Source organism: Phyllobates terribilis, unplaced genomic scaffold (assembly GCF_046119375.1).
Source record: "Phyllobates terribilis strain yellow unplaced genomic scaffold, ASM4611937v1 Scaffold_538__1_contigs__length_1162401, whole genome shotgun sequence".
Taxonomy (NCBI): domain Eukaryota; kingdom Metazoa; phylum Chordata; class Amphibia; order Anura; family Dendrobatidae; genus Phyllobates; species Phyllobates terribilis.
The window spans coordinates 121,794-142,358 of NW_027363298.1; the positions used below are offsets into that span (position 1 = coordinate 121,794).

Below are 20,565 nucleotides of genomic sequence, written 5' to 3' on the forward strand. Positions count from 1 at the left end.
GCAGCAGACTGAAGGTGGCTGCTGCTGTGCACAGGTATATAAAGGCTCAGAGCCTATTATGACACGCGCAGCCAGCGTTCCATTGCCACATTCCATCTACTGCAGGCAGGATACCTGGCTGGCTGAATGTCGCTGAGAAGCTCACAGAGACCGCCATAAGCAACAGTTTAACAGAATGCCACAGACTAATCAACCAAACTTTTTGGGTTGGGTTCTCTTTTATAGTCTGCAGGCATTAAATGAAAGAAGTCAGTGTTCCAGCAGAAGGAGACAACGTTTCAGAAAAGGCATTGTAGCAAACCAAAAAAGAAATTTTAAGCGCAGCAGAGTAACCAGCGCACATACCTGTTAGCTCAGGTGAGTTTAAAAGGCTGCTGTTGATAACAAGGGCATTTGCTAAATAGATGGTGTGTGTGCAACAATATACTGAAAGGTCAATTATATTGTGCAGCTTATCTCACCACCTGTAGTTATTTAGGTGAAAGCTCCAAAATGCTTGCCTAATATGTCTGTTTATCCAAAAGGAAGTAAAAAGGGAGAGCTAGAAAGATAGCATTGCATCACATTACATGGCAATGCAATGCACAGTTGCTGAAGTTGAACCAAAATGAGCTTGTAATCTGGCTTCTGCAACTTTGAACATGAAAAATCCAATGAGGAGAAGAAAAGCAAAGCCAAAGAGTCCATCTCCAAAATCCGACAAACAAGCAAAATGAACAAAAAACATTGAATTCAATTCTTTCTGATTTTAGAAACTGCATTAAAGAAGGGGTGCACCGGTCCTGGAGATACTGCAATACCAGGTCAATGCGTGGAGTGGACAGAGCAAGCTCTTTTTCCATCTCCCTGTTCTAAAAATCCATTTAATATATGGTCCCCAGATAGGGGACGTATCAGATATTAAACTGATAAGAACAGATACTACACTTGATCTTAGCCAAAAGGCCGAGAAGCGATAACCAGAATTGGTTTCAAACTACGGAGCCACCCAAGGATCCTGAAAAGTCCATTTGTGGAGATGAGCTCCTGGACTCCCGTTAAGAAGACATGTTGTCAACCTCTAGATCCCTTACATGCCTGCACTTTTCGGCTTGCTGCTGCTGCAATCCACGCGTTTTAGATCTGCATAACTCCACCTCTTTAAACACAGCACCTTCACCCCCTGCTGTTCCCACCCGCCTCAACACCGTTGGAAGGGAGGAGAACCAATTAAGGCGGGGGGTGGGGTGGAACGAGCAGCTGTCTACCCTTAGCAGGAGGGCTCCTGATTACATACCTCTCCTGCTGCTGCTGCTGCTGGCTGTCCAGCAGCAGACTGAAGGTGGCTGCTGCTGTGCACAGGTATATAAAGGCTCAGAGCCTATTATGACACGCGCAGCCAGCGTTCCATTGCCACATTCCATCTACTGCAGGCAGGATACCTGGCTGGCTGAATGTCGCTGAGAAGCTCACAGAGACCGCCATAAGCAACAGTTTAACAGAATGCCACAGACTAATCAACCAAACTTTTTGGGTTGGGTTCTCTTTTATAGTCTGCAGGCATTAAATGAAAGAAGTCAGTGTTCCAGCAGAAGGAGACAACGTTTCAGAAAAGGCATTGTAGCAAACCAAAAAAGAAATTTTAAGCGCAGCAGAGTAACCAGCGCACATACCTGTTAGCTCAGGTGAGTTTAAAAGGCTGCTGTTGATAACAAGGGCATTTGCTAAATAGATGGTGTGTGTGCAACAATATACTGAAAGGTCAATTATATTGTGCAGCTTATCTCACCACCTGTAGTTATTTAGGTGAAAGCTCCAAAATGCTTGCCTAATATGTCTGTTTATCCAAAAGGAAGTAAAAAGGGAGAGCTAGAAAGATAGCATTGCATCACATTACATGGCAATGCAATGCACAGTTGCTGAAGTTGAACCAAAATGAGCTTGTAATCTGGCTTCTGCAACTTTGAACATGAAAAATCCAATGAGGAGAAGAAAAGCAAAGCCAAAGAGTCCATCCCAAAATCCGACAAACAAGCAAAATGAACAAAAAACATTGAATTCAATTCTTTCTGATTTTAGAAACTGCATTAAAGAAGGGGTGCACCGGTCCTGGAGATACTGCAATACCAGGTCAATGCGTGGAGTGGACAGAGCAAGCTCTTTTTCCATCTCCCTGTTCTAAAAATCCATTTAATATATGGTCCCCAGATAGGGGACGTATCAGATATTAAACTGATAAGAACAGATACTACACTTGATCTTAGCCAAAAGGCCGAGAAGCGATAACCAGAATTGGTTTCAAACTACGGAGCCACCCAAGGATCCTGAAAAGTCCATTTGTGGAGATGAGCTCCTGGACTCCCGTTAAGAAGACATGTTGTCAACCTCTAGATCCCTTACATGCCTGCACTTTTCGGCTTGCTGCTGCTGCAATCCACGCGTTTTAGATCTGCATAACTCCACCTCTTTAAACACAGCACCTTCACCCCCTGCTGTTCCCACCCGCCTCAACACCGTTGGAAGGGAGGAGAACCAATTAAGGCGGGGGGTGGGGTGGAACGAGCAGCTGTCTACCCTTAGCAGGAGGGCTCCTGATTACATACCTCTCCTGCTGCTGCTGCTGCTGCTGGCTGTCCAGCAGCAGACTGAAGGTGGCTGCTGCTGTGCACAGGTATATAAAGGCTCAGAGCCTATTATGACACGCGCAGCCAGCGTTCCATTGCCACATTCCATCTACTGCAGGCAGGATACCTGGCTGGCTGAATGTCGCTGAGAAGCTCACAGAGACCGCCATAAGCAACAGTTTAACAGAATGCCACAGACTAATCAACCAAACTTTTTGGGTTGGGTTCTCTTTTATAGTCTGCAGGCATTAAATGAAAGAAGTCAGTGTTCCAGCAGAAGGAGACAACGTTTCAGAAAAGGCATTGTAGCAAACCAAAAAAGAAATTTTAAGCGCAGCAGAGTAACCAGCGCACATACCTGTTAGCTCAGGTGAGTTTAAAAGGCTGCTGTTGATAACAAGGGCATTTGCTAAATAGATGGTGTGTGTGCAACAATATACTGAAAGGTCAATTATATTGTGCAGCTTATCTCACCACCTGTAGTTATTTAGGTGAAAGCTCCAAAATGCTTGCCTAATATGTCTGTTTATCCAAAAGGAAGTAAAAAGGGAGAGCTAGAAAGATAGCATTGCATCACATTACATGGCAATGCAATGCACAGTTGCTGAAGTTGAACCAAAATGAGCTTGTAATCTGGCTTCTGCAACTTTGAACATGAAAAATCCAATGAGGAGAAGAAAAGCAAAGCCAAAGAGTCCATCCCAAAATCCGACAAACAAGCAAAATGAACAAAAAACATTGAATTCAATTCTTTCTGATTTTAGAAACTGCATTAAAGAAGGGGTGCACCGGTCCTGGAGATACTGCAATACCAGGTCAATGCGTGGAGTGGACAGAGCAAGCTCTTTTTCCATCTCCCTGTTCTAAAAATCCATTTAATATATGGTCCCCAGATAGGGGACGTATCAGATATTAAACTGATAAGAACAGATACTACACTTGATCTTAGCCAAAAGGCCGAGAAGCGATAACCAGAATTGGTTTCAAACTACGGAGCCACCCAAGGATCCTGAAAAGTCCATTTGTGGAGATGAGCTCCTGGACTCCCGTTAAGAAGACATGTTGTCAACCTCTAGATCCCTTACATGCCTGCACTTTTCGGCTTGCTGCTGCTGCAATCCACGCGTTTTAGATCTGCATAACTCCACCTCTTTAAACACAGCACCTTCACCCCCTGCTGTTCCCACCCGCCTCAACACCGTTGGAAGGGAGGAGAACCAATTAAGGCGGGGGGTGGGGTGGAACGAGCAGCTGTCTACCCTTAGCAGGAGGGCTCCTGATTACATACCTCTCCTGCTGCTGCTGTTGCTGGCTGTCCAGCAGCAGACTGAAGGTGGCTGCTGCTGTGCACAGGTATATAAAGGCTCAGAGCCTATTATGACACGCGCAGCCAGCGTTCCATTGCCACATTCCATCTACTGCAGGCAGGATACCTGGCTGGCTGAATGTCGCTGAGAAGCTCACAGAGACCGCCATAAGCAACAGTTTAACAGAATGCCACAGACTAATCAACCAAACTTTTTGGGTTGGGTTCTCTTTTATAGTCTGCAGGCATTAAATGAAAGAAGTCAGTGTTCCAGCAGAAGGAGACAACGTTTCAGAAAAGGCATTGTAGCAAACCAAAAAAGAAATTTTAAGCGCAGCAGAGTAACCAGCGCACATACCTGTTAGCTCAGGTGAGTTTAAAAGGCTGCTGTTGATAACAAGGGCATTTGCTAAATAGATGGTGTGTGTGCAACAATATACTGAAAGGTCAATTATATTGTGCAGCTTATCTCACCACCTGTAGTTATTTAGGTGAAAGCTCCAAAATGCTTGCCTAATATGTCTGTTTATCCAAAAGGAAGTAAAAAGGGAGAGCTAGAAAGATAGCATTGCATCACATTACATGGCAATGCAATGCACAGTTGCTGAAGTTGAACCAAAATGAGCTTGTAATCTGGCTTCTGCAACTTTGAACATGAAAAATCCAATGAGGAGAAGAAAAGCAAAGCCAAAGAGTCCATCCCAAAATCCGACAAACAAGCAAAATGAACAAAAAACATTGAATTCAATTCTTTCTGATTTTAGAAACTGCATTAAAGAAGGGGTGCACCGGTCCTGGAGATACTGCAATACCAGGTCAATGCGTGGAGTGGACAGAGCAAGCTCTTTTTCCATCTCCCTGTTCTAAAAATCCATTTAATATATGGTCCCCAGATAGGGGACGTATCAGATATTAAACTGATAAGAACAGATACTACACTTGATCTTAGCCAAAAGGCCGAGAAGCGATAACCAGAATTGGTTTCAAACTACGGAGCCACCCAAGGATCCTGAAAAGTCCATTTGTGGAGATGAGCTCCTGGACTCCCGTTAAGAAGACATGTTGTCAACCTCTAGATCCCTTACATGCCTGCACTTTTCGGCTTGCTGCTGCTGCAATCCACGCGTTTTAGATCTGCATAACTCCACCTCTTTAAACACAGCACCTTCACCCCCTGCTGTTCCCACCCGCCTCAACACCGTTGGAAGGGAGGAGAACCAATTAAGGCGGGGGGTGGGGTGGAACGAGCAGCTGTCTACCCTTAGCAGGAGGGCTCCTGATTACATACCTCTCCTGCTGCTGCTGCTGCTGGCTGTCCAGCAGCAGACTGAAGGTGGCTGCTGCTGTGCACAGGTATATAAAGGCTCAGAGCCTATTATGACACGCGCAGCCAGCGTTCCATTGCCACATTCCATCTACTGCAGGCAGGATACCTGGCTGGCTGAATGTCGCTGAGAAGCTCACAGAGACCGCCATAAGCAACAGTTTAACAGAATGCCACAGACTAATCAACCAAACTTTTTGGGTTGGGTTCTCTTTTATAGTCTGCAGGCATTAAATGAAAGAAGTCAGTGTTCCAGCAGAAGGAGACAACGTTTCAGAAAAGGCATTGTAGCAAACCAAAAAAGAAATTTTAAGCGCAGCAGAGTAACCAGCGCACATACCTGTTAGCTCAGGTGAGTTTAAAAGGCTGCTGTTGATAACAAAGGCATTTGCTAAATAGATGGTGTGTGTGCAACAATATACTGAAAGGTCAATTATATTGTGCAGCTTATCTCACCACCTGTAGTTATTTAGGTGAAAGCTCCAAAATGCTTGCCTAATATGTCTGTTTATCCAAAAGGAAGTAAAAAGGGAGAGCTAGAAAGATAGCATTGCATCACATTACATGGCAATGCAATGCACAGTTGCTGAAGTTGAACCAAAATGAGCTTGTAATCTGGCTTCTGCAACTTTGAACATGAAAAATCCAATGAGGAGAAGAAAAGCAAAGCCAAAGAGTCCATCCCAAAATCCGACAAACAAGCAAAATGAACAAAAAACATTGAATTCAATTCTTTCTGATTTTAGAAACTGCATTAAAGAAGGGGTGCACCGGTCCTGGAGATACTGCAATACCAGGTCAATGCGTGGAGTGGACAGAGCAAGCTCTTTTTCCATCTCCCTGTTCTAAAAATCCATTTAATATATGGTCCCCAGATAGGGGACGTATCAGATATTAAACTGATAAGAACAGATACTACACTTGATCTTAGCCAAAAGGCCGAGAAGCGATAACCAGAATTGGTTTCAAACTACGGAGCCACCCAAGGATCCTGAAAAGTCCATTTGTGGAGATGAGCTCCTGGACTCCCGTTAAGAAGACATGTTGTCAACCTCTAGATCCCTTACATGCCTGCACTTTTCGGCTTGCTGCTGCTGCAATCCACGCGTTTTAGATCTGCATAACTCCACCTCTTTAAACACAGCACCTTCACCCCCTGCTGTTCCCACCCGCCTCAACACCGTTGGAAGGGAGGAGAACCAATTAAGGCGGGGGGTGGGGTGGAACGAGCAGCTGTCTACCCTTAGCAGGAGGGCTCCTGATTACATACCTCTCCTGCTGCTGCTGCTGCTGGCTGTCCAGCAGCAGACTGAAGGTGGCTGCTGCTGTGCACAGGTATATAAAGGCTCAGAGCCTATTATGACACGCGCAGCCAGCGTTCCATTGCCACATTCCATCTACTGCAGGCAGGATACCTGGCTGGCTGAATGTCGCTGAGAAGCTCACAGAGACCGCCATAAGCAACAGTTTAACAGAATGCCACAGACTAATCAACCAAACTTTTTGGGTTGGGTTCTCTTTTATAGTCTGCAGGCATTAAATGAAAGAAGTCAGTGTTCCAGCAGAAGGAGACAACGTTTCAGAAAAGGCATTGTAGCAAACCAAAAAAGAAATTTTAAGCGCAGCAGAGTAACCAGCGCACATACCTGTTAGCTCAGGTGAGTTTAAAAGGCTGCTGTTGATAACAAGGGCATTTGCTAAATAGATGGTGTGTGTGCAACAATATACTGAAAGGTCAATTATATTGTGCAGCTTATCTCACCACCTGTAGTTATTTAGGTGAAAGCTCCAAAATGCTTGCCTAATATGTCTGTTTATCCAAAAGGAAGTAAAAAGGGAGAGCTAGAAAGATAGCATTGCATCACATTACATGGCAATGCAATGCACAGTTGCTGAAGTTGAACCAAAATGAGCTTGTAATCTGGCTTCTGCAACTTTGAACATGAAAAATCCAATGAGGAGAAGAAAAGCAAAGCCAAAGAGTCCATCCCAAAATCCGACAAACAAGCAAAATGAACAAAAAACATTGAATTCAATTCTTTCTGATTTTAGAAACTGCATTAAAGAAGGGGTGCACCGGTCCTGGAGATACTGCAATACCAGGTCAATGCGTGGAGTGGACAGAGCAAGCTCTTTTTCCATCTCCCTGTTCTAAAAATCCATTTAATATATGGTCCCCAGATAGGGGACGTATCAGATATTAAACTGATAAGAACAGATACTACACTTGATCTTAGCCAAAAGGCCGAGAAGCGATAACCAGAATTGGTTTCAAACTACGGAGCCACCCAAGGATCCTGAAAAGTCCATTTGTGGAGATGAGCTCCTGGACTCCCGTTAAGAAGACATGTTGTCAACCTCTAGATCCCTTACATGCCTGCACTTTTCGGCTTGCTGCTGCTGCAATCCACGCGTTTTAGATCTGCATAACTCCACCTCTTTAAACACAGCACCTTCACCCCCTGCTGTTCCCACCCGCCTCAACACCGTTGGAAGGGAGGAGAACCAATTAAGGCGGGGGGTGGGGTGGAACGAGCAGCTGTCTACCCTTAGCAGGAGGGCTCCTGATTACATACCTCTCCTGCTGCTGCTGCTGCTGGCTGTCCAGCAGCAGACTGAAGGTGGCTGCTGCTGTGCACAGGTATATAAAGGCTCAGAGCCTATTATGACACGCGCAGCCAGCGTTCCATTGCCACATTCCATCTACTGCAGGCAGGATACCTGGCTGGCTGAATGTCGCTGAGAAGCTCACAGAGACCGCCATAAGCAACAGTTTAACAGAATGCCACAGACTAATCAACCAAACTTTTTGGGTTGGGTTCTCTTTTATAGTCTGCAGGCATTAAATGAAAGAAGTCAGTGTTCCAGCAGAAGGAGACAACGTTTCAGAAAAGGCATTGTAGCAAACCAAAAAAGAAATTTTAAGCGCAGCAGAGTAACCAGCGCACATACCTGTTAGCTCAGGTGAGTTTAAAAGGCTGCTGTTGATAACAAGGGCATTTGCTAAATAGATGGTGTGTGTGCAACAATATACTGAAAGGTCAATTATATTGTGCAGCTTATCTCACCACCTGTAGTTATTTAGGTGAAAGCTCCAAAATGCTTGCCTAATATGTCTGTTTATCCAAAAGGAAGTAAAAAGGGAGAGCTAGAAAGATAGCATTGCATCACATTACATGGCAATGCAATGCACAGTTGCTGAAGTTGAACCAAAATGAGCTTGTAATCTGGCTTCTGCAACTTTGAACATGAAAAATCCAATGAGGAGAAGAAAAGCAAAGCCAAAGAGTCCATCCCAAAATCCGACAAACAAGCAAAATGAACAAAAAACATTGAATTCAATTCTTTCTGATTTTAGAAACTGCATTAAAGAAGGGGTGCACCGGTCCTGGAGATACTGCAATACCAGGTCAATGCGTGGAGTGGACAGAGCAAGCTCTTTTTCCATCTCCCTGTTCTAAAAATCCATTTAATATATGGTCCCCAGATAGGGGACGTATCAGATATTAAACTGATAAGAACAGATACTACACTTGATCTTAGCCAAAAGGCCGAGAAGCGATAACCAGAATTGGTTTCAAACTACGGAGCCACCCAAGGATCCTGAAAAGTCCATTTGTGGAGATGAGCTCCTGGACTCCCGTTAAGAAGACATGTTGTCAACCTCTAGATCCCTTACATGCCTGCACTTTTCGGCTTGCTGCTGCTGCAATCCACGCGTTTTAGATCTGCATAACTCCACCTCTTTAAACACAGCACCTTCACCCCCTGCTGTTCCCACCCGCCTCAACACCGTTGGAAGGGAGGAGAACCAATTAAGGCGGGGGGGTGGGGTGGAACGAGCAGCTGTCTACCCTTAGCAGGAGGGCTCCTGATTACATACCTCTCCTGCTGCTGCTGCTGCTGGCTGTCCAGCAGCAGACTGAAGGTGGCTGCTGCTGTGCACAGGTATATAAAGGCTCAGAGCCTATTATGACACGCGCAGCCAGCGTTCCATTGCCACATTCCATCTACTGCAGGCAGGATACCTGGCTGGCTGAATGTCGCTGAGAAGCTCACAGAGACCGCCATAAGCAACAGTTTAACAGAATGCCACAGACTAATCAACCAAACTTTTTGGGTTGGGTTCTCTTTTATAGTCTGCAGGCATTAAATGAAAGAAGTCAGTGTTCCAGCAGAAGGAAACAACGTTTCAGAAAAGGCATTGTAGCAAACCAAAAAAGAAATTTTAAGCGCAGCAGAGTAACCAGCGCACATACCTGTTAGCTCAGGTGAGTTTAAAAGGCTGCTGTTGATAACAAGGGCATTTGCTAAATAGATGGTGTGTGTGCAACAATATACTGAAAGGTCAATTATATTGTGCAGCTTATCTCACCACCTGTAGTTATTTAGGTGAAAGCTCCAAAATGCTTGCCTAATATGTCTGTTTATCCAAAAGGAAGTAAAAAGGGAGAGCTAGAAAGATAGCATTGCATCACATTACATGGCAATGCAATGCACAGTTGCTGAAGTTGAACCAAAATGAGCTTGTAATCTGGCTTCTGCAACTTTGAACATGAAAAATCCAATGAGGAGAAGAAAAGCAAAGCCAAAGAGTCCATCCCAAAATCCGACAAACAAGCAAAATGAACAAAAAACATTGAATTCAATTCTTTCTGATTTTAGAAACTGCATTAAAGAAGGGGTGCACCGGTCCTGGAGATACTGCAATACCAGGTCAATGCGTGGAGTGGACAGAGCAAGCTCTTTTTCCATCTCCCTGTTCTAAAAATCCATTTAATATATGGTCCCCAGATAGGGGACGTATCAGATATTAAACTGATAAGAACAGATACTACACTTGATCTTAGCCAAAAGGCCGAGAAGCGATAACCAGAATTGGTTTCAAACTACGGAGCCACCCAAGGATCCTGAAAAGTCCATTTGTGGAGATGAGCTCCTGGACTCCCGTTAAGAAGACATGTTGTCAACCTCTAGATCCCTTACATGCCTGCACTTTTCGGCTTGCTGCTGCTGCAATCCACGCGTTTTAGATCTGCATAACTCCACCTCTTTAAACACAGCACCTTCACCCCCTGCTGTTCCCACCCGCCTCAACACCGTTGGAAGGGAGGAGAACCAATTAAGGCGGGGGGTGGGGTGGAACGAGCAGCTGTCTACCCTTAGCAGGAGGGCTCCTGATTACATACCTCTCCTGCTGCTGCTGCTGCTGGCTGTCCAGCAGCAGACTGAAGGTGGCTGCTGCTGTGCACAGGTATATAAAGGCTCAGAGCCTATTATGACACGCGCAGCCAGCGTTCCATTGCCACATTCCATCTACTGCAGGCAGGATACCTGGCTGGCTGAATGTCGCTGAGAAGCTCACAGAGACCGCCATAAGCAACAGTTTAACAGAATGCCACAGACTAATCAACCAAACTTTTTGGGTTGGGTTCTCTTTTATAGTCTGCAGGCATTAAATGAAAGAAGTCAGTGTTCCAGCAGAAGGAGACAACGTTTCAGAAAAGGCATTGTAGCAAACCAAAAAAGAAATTTTAAGCGCAGCAGAGTAACCAGCGCACATACCTGTTAGCTCAGGTGAGTTTAAAAGGCTGCTGTTGATAACAAGGGCATTTGCTAAATAGATGGTGTGTGTGCAACAATATACTGAAAGGTCAATTATATTGTGCAGCTTATCTCACCACCTGTAGTTATTTAGGTGAAAGCTCCAAAATGCTTGCCTAATATGTCTGTTTATCCAAAAGGAAGTAAAAAGGGAGAGCTAGAAAGATAGCATTGCATCACATTACATGGCAATGCAATGCACAGTTGCTGAAGTTGAACCAAAATGAGCTTGTAATCTGGCTTCTGCAACTTTGAACATGAAAAATCCAATGAGGAGAAGAAAAGCAAAGCCAAAGAGTCCATCCCAAAATCCGACAAACAAGCAAAATGAACAAAAAACATTGAATTCAATTCTTTCTGATTTTAGAAACTGCATTAAAGAAGGGGTGCACCGGTCCTGGAGATACTGCAATACCAGGTCAATGCGTGGAGTGGACAGAGCAAGCTCTTTTTCCATCTCCCTGTTCTAAAAATCCATTTAATATATGGTCCCCAGATAGGGGACGTATCAGATATTAAACTGATAAGAACAGATACTACACTTGATCTTAGCCAAAAGGCCGAGAAGCGATAACCAGAATTGGTTTCAAACTACGGAGCCACCCAAGGATCCTGAAAAGTCCATTTGTGGAGATGAGCTCCTGGACTCCCGTTAAGAAGACATGTTGTCAACCTCTAGATCCCTTACATGCCTGCACTTTTCGGCTTGCTGCTGCTGCAATCCACGCGTTTTAGATCTGCATAACTCCACCTCTTTAAACACAGCACCTTCACCCCCTGCTGTTCCCACCCGCCTCAACACCGTTGGAAGGGAGGAGAACCAATTAAGGCGGGGGGTGGGGTGGAACGAGCAGCTGTCTACCCTTAGCAGGAGGGCTCCTGATTACATACCTCTCCTGCTGCTGCTGCTGCTGGCTGTCCAGCAGCAGACTGAAGGTGGCTGCTGCTGTGCACAGGTATATAAAGGCTCAGAGCCTATTATGACACGCGCAGCCAGCGTTCCATTGCCACATTCCATCTACTGCAGGCAGGATACCTGGCTGGCTGAATGTCGCTGAGAAGCTCACAGAGACCGCCATAAGCAACAGTTTAACAGAATGCCACAGACTAATCAACCAAACTTTTTGGGTTGGGTTCTCTTTTATAGTCTGCAGGCATTAAATGAAAGAAGTCAGTGTTCCAGCAGAAGGAGACAACGTTTCAGAAAAGGCATTGTAGCAAACCAAAAAAGAAATTTTAAGCGCAGCAGAGTAACCAGCGCACATACCTGTTAGCTCAGGTGAGTTTAAAAGGCTGCTGTTGATAACAAGGGCATTTGCTAAATAGATGGTGTGTGTGCAACAATATACTGAAAGGTCAATTATATTGTGCAGCTTATCTCACCACCTGTAGTTATTTAGGTGAAAGCTCCAAAATGCTTGCCTAATATGTCTGTTTATCCAAAAGGAAGTAAAAAGGGAGAGCTAGAAAGATAGCATTGCATCACATTACATGGCAATGCAATGCACAGTTGCTGAAGTTGAACCAAAATGAGCTTGTAATCTGGCTTCTGCAACTTTGAACATGAAAAATCCAATGAGGAGAAGAAAAGCAAAGCCAAAGAGTCCATCCCAAAATCCGACAAACAAGCAAAATGAACAAAAAACATTGAATTCAATTCTTTCTGATTTTAGAAACTGCATTAAAGAAGGGGTGCACCGGTCCTGGCGATACTGCAATACCAGGTCAATGCGTGGAGTGGACAGAGCAAGCTCTTTTTCCATCTCCCTGTTCTAAAAATCCATTTAATATATGGTCCCCAGATAGGGGACGTATCAGATATTAAACTGATAAGAACAGATACTACACTTGATCTTAGCCAAAAGGCCGAGAAGCGATAACCAGAATTGGTTTCAAACTACGGAGCCACCCAAGGATCCTGAAAAGTCCATTTGTGGAGATGAGCTCCTGGACTCCCGTTAAGAAGACATGTTGTCAACCTCTTGATCCCTTACATGCCTGCACTTTTCGGCTTGCTGCTGCTGCAATCCACGCGTTTTAGATCTGCATAACTCCACCTCTTTAAACACAGCACCTTCACCCCCTGCTGTTCCCACCCGCCTCAACACCGTTGGAAGGGAGGAGAACCAATTAAGGCGGGGGGTGGGGTGGAACGAGCAGCTGTCTACCCTTAGCAGGAGGGCTCCTGATTACATACCTCTCCTGCTGCTGCTGCTGCTGGCTGTCCAGCAGCAGACTGAAGGTGGCTGCTGCTGTGCACAGGTATATAAAGGCTCAGAGCCTATTATGACACGCGCAGCCAGCGTTCCATTGCCACATTCCATCTACTGCAGGCAGGATACCTGGCTGGCTGAATGTCGCTGAGAAGCTCACAGAGACCGCCATAAGCAACAGTTTAACAGAATGCCACAGACTAATCAACCAAACTTTTTGGGTTGGGTTCTCTTTTATAGTCTGCAGGCATTAAATGAAAGAAGTCAGTGTTCCAGCAGAAGGAGACAACGTTTCAGAAAAGGCATTGTAGCAAACCAAAAAAGAAATTTTAAGCGCAGCAGAGTAACCAGCGCACATACCTGTTAGCTCAGGTGAGTTTAAAAGGCTGCTGTTGATAACAAGGGCATTTGCTAAATAGATGGTGTGTGTGCAACAATATACTGAAAGGTCAATTATATTGTGCAGCTTATCTCACCACCTGTAGTTATTTAGGTGAAAGCTCCAAAATGCTTGCCTAATATGTCTGTTTATCCAAAAGGAAGTAAAAAGGGAGAGCTAGAAAGATAGCATTGCATCACATTACATGGCAATGCAATGCACAGTTGCTGAAGTTGAACCAAAATGAGCTTGTAATCTGGCTTCTGCAACTTTGAACATGAAAAATCCAATGAGGAGAAGAAAAGCAAAGCCAAAGAGTCCATCCCAAAATCCGACAAACAAGCAAAATGAACAAAAAACATTGAATTCAATTCTTTCTGATTTTAGAAACTGCATTAAAGAAGGGGTGCACCGGTCCTGGAGATACTGCAATACCAGGTCAATGCGTGGAGTGGACAGAGCAAGCTCTTTTTCCATCTCCCTGTTCTAAAAATCCATTTAATATATGGTCCCCAGATAGGGGACGTATCAGATATTAAACTGATAAGAACAGATACTACACTTGATCTTAGCCAAAAGGCCGAGAAGCGATAACCAGAATTGGTTTCAAACTACGGAGCCACCCAAGGATCCTGAAAAGTCCATTTGTGGAGATGAGCTCCTGGACTCCCGTTAAGAAGACATGTTGTCAACCTCTAGATCCCTTACATGCCTGCACTTTTCGGCTTGCTGCTGCTGCAATCCACGCGTTTTAGATCTGCATAACTCCACCTCTTTAAACACAGCACCTTCACCCCCTGCTGTTCCCACCCGCCTCAACACCGTTGGAAGGGAGGAGAACCAATTAAGGCGGGGGGTGGGGTGGAACGAGCAGCTGTCTACCCTTAGCAGGAGGGCTCCTGATTACATACCTCTCCTGCTGCTGCTGCTGCTGGCTGTCCAGCAGCAGACTGAAGGTGGCTGCTGCTGTGCACAGGTATATAAAGGCTCAGAGCCTATTATGACACGCGCAGCCAGCGTTCCATTGCCACATTCCATCTACTGCAGGCAGGATACCTGGCTGGCTGAATGTCGCTGAGAAGCTCACAGAGACCGCCATAAGCAACAGTTTAACAGAATGCCACAGACTAATCAACCAAACTTTTTGGGTTGGGTTCTCTTTTATAGTCTGCAGGCATTAAATGAAAGAAGTCAGTGTTCCAGCAGAAGGAGACAACGTTTCAGAAAAGGCATTGTAGCAAACCAAAAAAGAAATTTTAAGCGCAGCAGAGTAACCAGCGCACATACCTGTTAGCTCAGGTGAGTTTAAAAGGCTGCTGTTGATAACAAGGGCATTTGCTAAATAGATGGTGTGTGTGCAACAATATACTGAAAGGTCAATTATATTGTGCAGCTTATCTCACCACCTGTAGTTATTTAGGTGAAAGCTCCAAAATGCTTGCCTAATATGTCTGTTTATCCAAAAGGAAGTAAAAAGGGAGAGCTAGAAAGATAGCATTGCATCACATTACATGGCAATGCAATGCACAGTTGCTGAAGTTGAACCAAAATGAGCTTGTAATCTGGCTTCTGCAACTTTGAACATGAAAAATCCAATGAGGAGAAGAAAAGCAAAGCCAAAGAGTCCATCCCAAAATCCGACAAACAAGCAAAATGAACAAAAAACATTGAATTCAATTCTTTCTGATTTTAGAAACTGCATTAAAGAAGGGGTGCACCGGTCCTGGCGATACTGCAATACCAGGTCAATGCGTGGAGTGGACAGAGCAAGCTCTTTTTCCATCTCCCTGTTCTAAAAATCCATTTAATATATGGTCCCCAGATAGGGGACGTATCAGATATTAAACTGATAAGAACAGATACTACACTTGATCTTAGCCAAAAGGCCGAGAAGCGATAACCAGAATTGGTTTCAAACTACGGAGCCACCCAAGGATCCTGAAAAGTCCATTTGTGGAGATGAGCTCCTGGACTCCCGTTAAGAAGACATGTTGTCAACCTCTTGATCCCTTACATGCCTGCACTTTTCGGCTTGCTGCTGCTGCAATCCACGCGTTTTAGATCTGCATAACTCCACCTCTTTAAACACAGCACCTTCACCCCCTGCTGTTCCCACCCGCCTCAACACCGTTGGAAGGGAGGAGAACCAATTAAGGCGGGGGGTGGGGTGGAACGAGCAGCTGTCTACCCTTAGCAGGAGGGCTCCTGATTACATACCTCTCCTGCTGCTGCTGCTGCTGGCTGTCCAGCAGCAGACTGAAGGTGGCTGCTGCTGTGCACAGGTATATAAAGGCTCAGAGCCTATTATGACACGCGCAGCCAGCGTTCCATTGCCACATTCCATCTACTGCAGGCAGGATACCTGGCTGGCTGAATGTCGCTGAGAAGCTCACAGAGACCGCCATAAGCAACAGTTTAACAGAATGCCACAGACTAATCAACCAAACTTTTTGGGTTGGGTTCTCTTTTATAGTCTGCAGGCATTAAATGAAAGAAGTCAGTGTTCCAGCAGAAGGAGACAACGTTTCAGAAAAGGCATTGTAGCAAACCAAAAAAGAAATTTTAAGCGCAGCAGAGTAACCAGCGCACATACCTGTTAGCTCAGGTGAGTTTAAAAGGCTGCTGTTGATAACAAGGGCATTTGCTAAATAGATGGTGTGTGTGCAACAATATACTGAAAGGTCAATTATATTGTGCAGCTTATCTCACCACCTGTAGTTATTTAGGTGAAAGCTCCAAAATGCTTGCCTAATATGTCTGTTTATCCAAAAGGAAGTAAAAAGGGAGAGCTAGAAAGATAGCATTGCATCACATTACATGGCAATGCAATGCACAGTTGCTGAAGTTGAACCAAAATGAGCTTGTAATCTGGCTTCTGCAACTTTGAACATGAAAAATCCAATGAGGAGAAGAAAAGCAAAGCCAAAGAGTCCATCCCAAAATCCGACAAACAAGCAAAATGAACAAAAAACATTGAATTCAATTCTTTCTGATTTTAGAAACTGCATTAAAGAAGGGGTGCACCGGTCCTGGAGATACTGCAATACCAGGTCAATGCGTGGAGTGGACAGAGCAAGCTCTTTTTCCATCTCCCTGTTCTAAAAATCCATTTAATATATGGTCCCCAGATAGGGGACGTATCAGATATTAAACTGATAAGAACAGATACTACACTTGATCTTAGCCAAAAGGCCGAGAAGCGATAACCAGAATTGGTTTCAAACTACGGAGCCACCCAAGGATCCTGAAAAGTCCATTTGTGGAGATGAGCTCCTGGACTCCCGTTAAGAAGACATGTTGTCAACCTCTAGATCCCTTACATGCCTGCACTTTTCGGCTTGCTGCTGCTGCAATCCACGCGTTTTAGATCTGCATAACTCCACCTCTTTAAACACAGCACCTTCACCCCCTGCTGTTCCCACCCGCCTCAACACCGTTGGAAGGGAGGAGAACCAATTAAGGCGGGGGGTGGGGTGGAACGAGCAGCTGTCTACCCTTAGCAGGAGGGCTCCTGATTACATACCTCTCCTGCTGCTGCTGCTGCTGGCTGTCCAGCAGCAGACTGAAGGTGGCTGCTGCTGTGCACAGGTATATAAAGGCTCAGAGCCTATTATGACACGCGCAGCCAGCGTTCCATTGCCACATTCCATCTACTGCAGGCAGGATACCTGGCTGGCTGAATGTCGCTGAGAAGCTCACAGAGACCGCCATAAGCAACAGTTTAACAGAATGCCACAGACTAATCAACCAAACTTTTTGGGTTGGGTTCTCTTTTATAGTCTGCAGGCATTAAATGAAAGAAGTCAGTGTTCCAGCAGAAGGAGACAACGTTTCAGAAAAGGCATTGTAGCAAACCAAAAAAGAAATTTTAAGCGCAGCAGAGTAACCAGCGCACATACCTGTTAGCTCAGGTGAGTTTAAAAGGCTGCTGTTGATAACAAGGGCATTTGCTAAATAGATGGTGTGTGTGCAACAATATACTGAAAGGTCAATTATATTGTGCATCTTATCTCACCACCTGTAGTTATTTAGGTGAAAGCTCCAAAATGCTTGCCTAATATGTCTGTTTATCCAAAAGGAAGTAAAAAGGGAGAGCTAGAAAGATAGCATTGCATCACATTACATGGCAATGCAATGCACAGTTGCTGAAGTTGAACCAAAATGAGCTTGTAATCTGGCTTCTGCAACTTTGAACATGAAAAATCCAATGAGGAGAAGAAAAGCAAAGCCAAAGAGTCCATCCCAAAATCCGACAAACAAGCAAAATGAACAAAAAACATTGAATTCAATTCTTTCTGATTTTAGAAACTGCATTAAAGAAGGGGTGCACCGGTCCTGGCGATACTGCAATACCAGGTCAATGCGTGGAGTGGACAGAGCAAGCTCTTTTTCCATCTCCCTGTTCTAAAAATCCATTTAATATATGGTCCCCAGATAGGGGACGTATCAGATATTAAACTGATAAGAACAGATACTACACTTGATCTTAGCCAAAAGGCCGAGAAGCGATAACCAGAATTGGTTTCAAACTACGGAGCCACCCAAGGATCCTGAAAAGTCCATTTGTGGAGATGAGCTCCTGGACTCCCGTTAAGAAGACATGTTGTCAACCTCTTGATCCCTTACATGCCTGCACTTTTCGGCTTGCTGCTGCTGCAATCCACGCGTTTTAGATCTGCATAACTCCACCTCTTTAAACACAGCACCTTCACCCCCTGCTGTTCCCACCCGCCTCAACACCGTTGGAAGGGAGGAGAACCAATTAAGGCGGGGGGTGGGGTGGAACGAGCAGCTGTCTACCCTTAGCAGGAGGGCTCCTGATTACATACCTCTCCTGCTGCTGCTGCTGCTGGCTGTCCAGCAGCAGACTGAAGGTGGCTGCTGCTGTGCACAGGTATATAAAGGCTCAGAGCCTATTATGACACGCGCAGCCAGCGTTCCATTGCCACATTCCATCTACTGCAGGCAGGATACCTGGCTGGCTGAATGTCGCTGAGAAGCTCACAGAGACCGCCATAAGCAACAGTTTAACAGAATGCCACAGACTAATCAACCAAACTTTTTGGGTTGGGTTCTCTTTTATAGTCTGCAGGCATTAAATGAAAGAAGTCAGTGTTCCAGCAGAAGGAGACAACGTTTCAGAAAAGGCATTGTAGCAAACCAAAAAAGAAATTTTAAGCGCAGCAGAGTAACCAGCGCACATACCTGTTAGCTCAGGTGAGTTTAAAAGGCTGCTGTTGATAACAAGGGCATTTGCTAAATAGATGGTGTGTGTGCAACAATATACTGAAAGGTCAATTATATTGTGCATCTTATCTCACCACCTGTAGTTATTTAGGTGAAAGCTCCAAAATGCTTGCCTAATATGTCTGTTTATCCAAAAGGAAGTAAAAAGGGAGAGCTAGAAAGATAGCATTGCATCACATTACATGGCAATGCAATGCACAGTTGCTGAAGTTGAACCAAAATGAGCTTGTAATCTGGCTTCTGCAACTTTGAACATGAAAAATCCAATGAGGAGAAGAAAAGCAAAGCCAAAGAGTCCATCCCAAAATCCGACAAACAAGCAAAATGAACAAAAAACATTGAATTCAATTCTTTCTGATTTTAGAAACTGCATTAAAGAAGGGGTGCACCGGTCCTGGCGATACTGCAATACCAGGTCAATGCGTGGAGTGGACAGAGCAAGCTCTTTTTCCATCTCCCTGTTCTAAAAATCCATTTAATATATGGTCCCCAGATAGGGGACGTATCAGATATTAAACTGATAAGAACAGATACTACACTTGATCTTAGCCAAAAGGCCGAGAAGCGATAACCAGAATTGGTTTCAAACTACGGAGCCACCCAAGGATCCTGAAAAGTCCATTTGTGGAGATGAGCTCCTGGACTCCCGTTAAGAAGACATGTTGTCAACCTCTTGATCCCTTACATGCCTGCACTTTTCGGCTTGCTGCTGCTGCAATCCACGCGTTTTAGATCTGCATAACTCCACCTCTTTAAACACAGCACCTTCACCCCCTGCTGTTCCCACCCGCCTCAACACCGTTGGAAGGGAGGAGAACCAATTAAGGCGGGGGGTGGGGTGGAACGAGCAGCTGTCTACCCTTAGCAGGAGGGCTCCTGATTACATACCTCTCCTGCTGCTGCTGCTGCTGGCTGTCCAGCAGCAGACTGAAGGTGGCTGCTGCTGTGCACAGGTATATAAAGGCTCAGAGCCTATTATGACACGCGCAGCCAGCGTTCCATTGCCACATTCCATCTACTGCAGGCAGGATACCTGGCTGGCTGAATGTCGCTGAGAAGCTCACAGAGACCGCCATAAGCAACAGTTTAACAGAATGCCACAGACTAATCAACCAAACTTTTTGGGTTGGGTTCTCTTTTATAGTCTGCAGGCATTAAATGAAAGAAGTCAGTGTTCCAGCAGAAGGAGACAACGTTTCAGAAAAGGCATTGTAGCAAACCAAAAAAGAAATTTTAAGCGCAGCAGAGTAACCAGCGCACATACCTGTTAGCTCAGGTGAGTTTAAAAGGCTGCTGTTGATAACAAGGGCATTTGCTAAATAGATGGTGTGTGTGCAACAATATACTGAAAGGTCAATTATATTGTGCAGCTTATCTCACCACCTGTAGTTATTTAGGTGAAAGCTCCAAAATGCTTGCCTAATATGTCTGTTTATCCAAAAGGAAGTAAAAAGGGAGAGCTAGAAAGATAGCATTGCATCACATTACATGGCAATGCAATGCACAGTTGCTGAAGTTGAACCAAAATGAGCTTGTAATCTGGCTTCTGCAACTTTGAACATGAAAAATCCAATGAGGAGAAGAAAAGCAAAGCCAAAGAGTCCATCCCAAAATCCGACAAACAAGCAAAATGAACAAAAAACATTGAATTCAATTCTTTCTGATTTTAGAAACTGCATTAAAGAAGGGGTGCACCGGTCCTGGAGATACTGCAATACCAGGTCAATGCGTGGAGTGGACAGAGCAAGCTCTTTTTCCATCTCCCTGTTCTAAAAATCCATTTAATATATGGTCCCCAGATAGGGGACGTATCAGATATTAAACTGATAAGAACAGATACTACACTTGATCTTAGCCAAAAGGCCGAGAAGCGATAACCAGAATTGGTT

At 44.8% G+C, this 20,565-nt stretch overlaps 16 non-coding genes across 16 annotated transcripts; all 16 read right to left on the reverse strand.

The window, feature by feature from the left end:
- Window positions 1–766: 766 nt before the first annotated feature.
- LOC141231888 (U2 spliceosomal RNA) lies at window positions 767–957 on the reverse strand. The gene has a single exon (XR_012298159.1). It is a non-coding gene; the product is annotated as a U2 spliceosomal RNA (small nuclear RNA).
- Window positions 958–2,072: 1,115 nt separating this feature from the next.
- On the reverse strand, window positions 2,073–2,263 carry LOC141231889 (U2 spliceosomal RNA). The gene has a single exon (XR_012298160.1). It is a non-coding gene; the product is annotated as a U2 spliceosomal RNA (small nuclear RNA).
- A 1,118-nt stretch (window positions 2,264–3,381) lies between these two features.
- LOC141231890 (U2 spliceosomal RNA) lies at window positions 3,382–3,572 on the reverse strand. The gene has a single exon (XR_012298161.1). It is a non-coding gene; the product is annotated as a U2 spliceosomal RNA (small nuclear RNA).
- Window positions 3,573–4,687: 1,115 nt separating this feature from the next.
- On the reverse strand, window positions 4,688–4,878 carry LOC141231891 (U2 spliceosomal RNA). Its single transcript, XR_012298162.1, has one exon. It is a non-coding gene; the product is annotated as a U2 spliceosomal RNA (small nuclear RNA).
- A 1,115-nt stretch (window positions 4,879–5,993) lies between these two features.
- On the reverse strand, window positions 5,994–6,184 carry LOC141231892 (U2 spliceosomal RNA). Its single transcript, XR_012298163.1, has one exon. It is a non-coding gene; the product is annotated as a U2 spliceosomal RNA (small nuclear RNA).
- A 1,115-nt stretch (window positions 6,185–7,299) lies between these two features.
- On the reverse strand, window positions 7,300–7,490 carry LOC141231893 (U2 spliceosomal RNA). The gene has a single exon (XR_012298164.1). It is a non-coding gene; the product is annotated as a U2 spliceosomal RNA (small nuclear RNA).
- A 1,115-nt stretch (window positions 7,491–8,605) lies between these two features.
- Window positions 8,606–8,796, reverse strand: LOC141231894 (U2 spliceosomal RNA). Its single transcript, XR_012298165.1, has one exon. It is a non-coding gene; the product is annotated as a U2 spliceosomal RNA (small nuclear RNA).
- A 1,116-nt stretch (window positions 8,797–9,912) lies between these two features.
- On the reverse strand, window positions 9,913–10,103 carry LOC141231896 (U2 spliceosomal RNA). Its single transcript, XR_012298167.1, has one exon. It is a non-coding gene; the product is annotated as a U2 spliceosomal RNA (small nuclear RNA).
- Window positions 10,104–11,218: 1,115 nt separating this feature from the next.
- Window positions 11,219–11,409, reverse strand: LOC141231897 (U2 spliceosomal RNA). The gene has a single exon (XR_012298168.1). It is a non-coding gene; the product is annotated as a U2 spliceosomal RNA (small nuclear RNA).
- Window positions 11,410–12,524: 1,115 nt separating this feature from the next.
- On the reverse strand, window positions 12,525–12,715 carry LOC141231675 (U2 spliceosomal RNA). The gene has a single exon (XR_012297987.1). It is a non-coding gene; the product is annotated as a U2 spliceosomal RNA (small nuclear RNA).
- A 1,115-nt stretch (window positions 12,716–13,830) lies between these two features.
- LOC141231898 (U2 spliceosomal RNA) lies at window positions 13,831–14,021 on the reverse strand. The gene has a single exon (XR_012298169.1). It is a non-coding gene; the product is annotated as a U2 spliceosomal RNA (small nuclear RNA).
- A 1,115-nt stretch (window positions 14,022–15,136) lies between these two features.
- On the reverse strand, window positions 15,137–15,327 carry LOC141231676 (U2 spliceosomal RNA). The gene has a single exon (XR_012297988.1). It is a non-coding gene; the product is annotated as a U2 spliceosomal RNA (small nuclear RNA).
- Window positions 15,328–16,442: 1,115 nt separating this feature from the next.
- LOC141231899 (U2 spliceosomal RNA) lies at window positions 16,443–16,633 on the reverse strand. Its single transcript, XR_012298170.1, has one exon. It is a non-coding gene; the product is annotated as a U2 spliceosomal RNA (small nuclear RNA).
- Window positions 16,634–17,748: 1,115 nt separating this feature from the next.
- On the reverse strand, window positions 17,749–17,939 carry LOC141231677 (U2 spliceosomal RNA). The gene has a single exon (XR_012297989.1). It is a non-coding gene; the product is annotated as a U2 spliceosomal RNA (small nuclear RNA).
- Window positions 17,940–19,054: 1,115 nt separating this feature from the next.
- LOC141231678 (U2 spliceosomal RNA) lies at window positions 19,055–19,245 on the reverse strand. The gene has a single exon (XR_012297990.1). It is a non-coding gene; the product is annotated as a U2 spliceosomal RNA (small nuclear RNA).
- Window positions 19,246–20,360: 1,115 nt separating this feature from the next.
- On the reverse strand, window positions 20,361–20,551 carry LOC141231900 (U2 spliceosomal RNA). Its single transcript, XR_012298171.1, has one exon. It is a non-coding gene; the product is annotated as a U2 spliceosomal RNA (small nuclear RNA).
- Window positions 20,552–20,565: the final 14 nt, after the last annotated feature.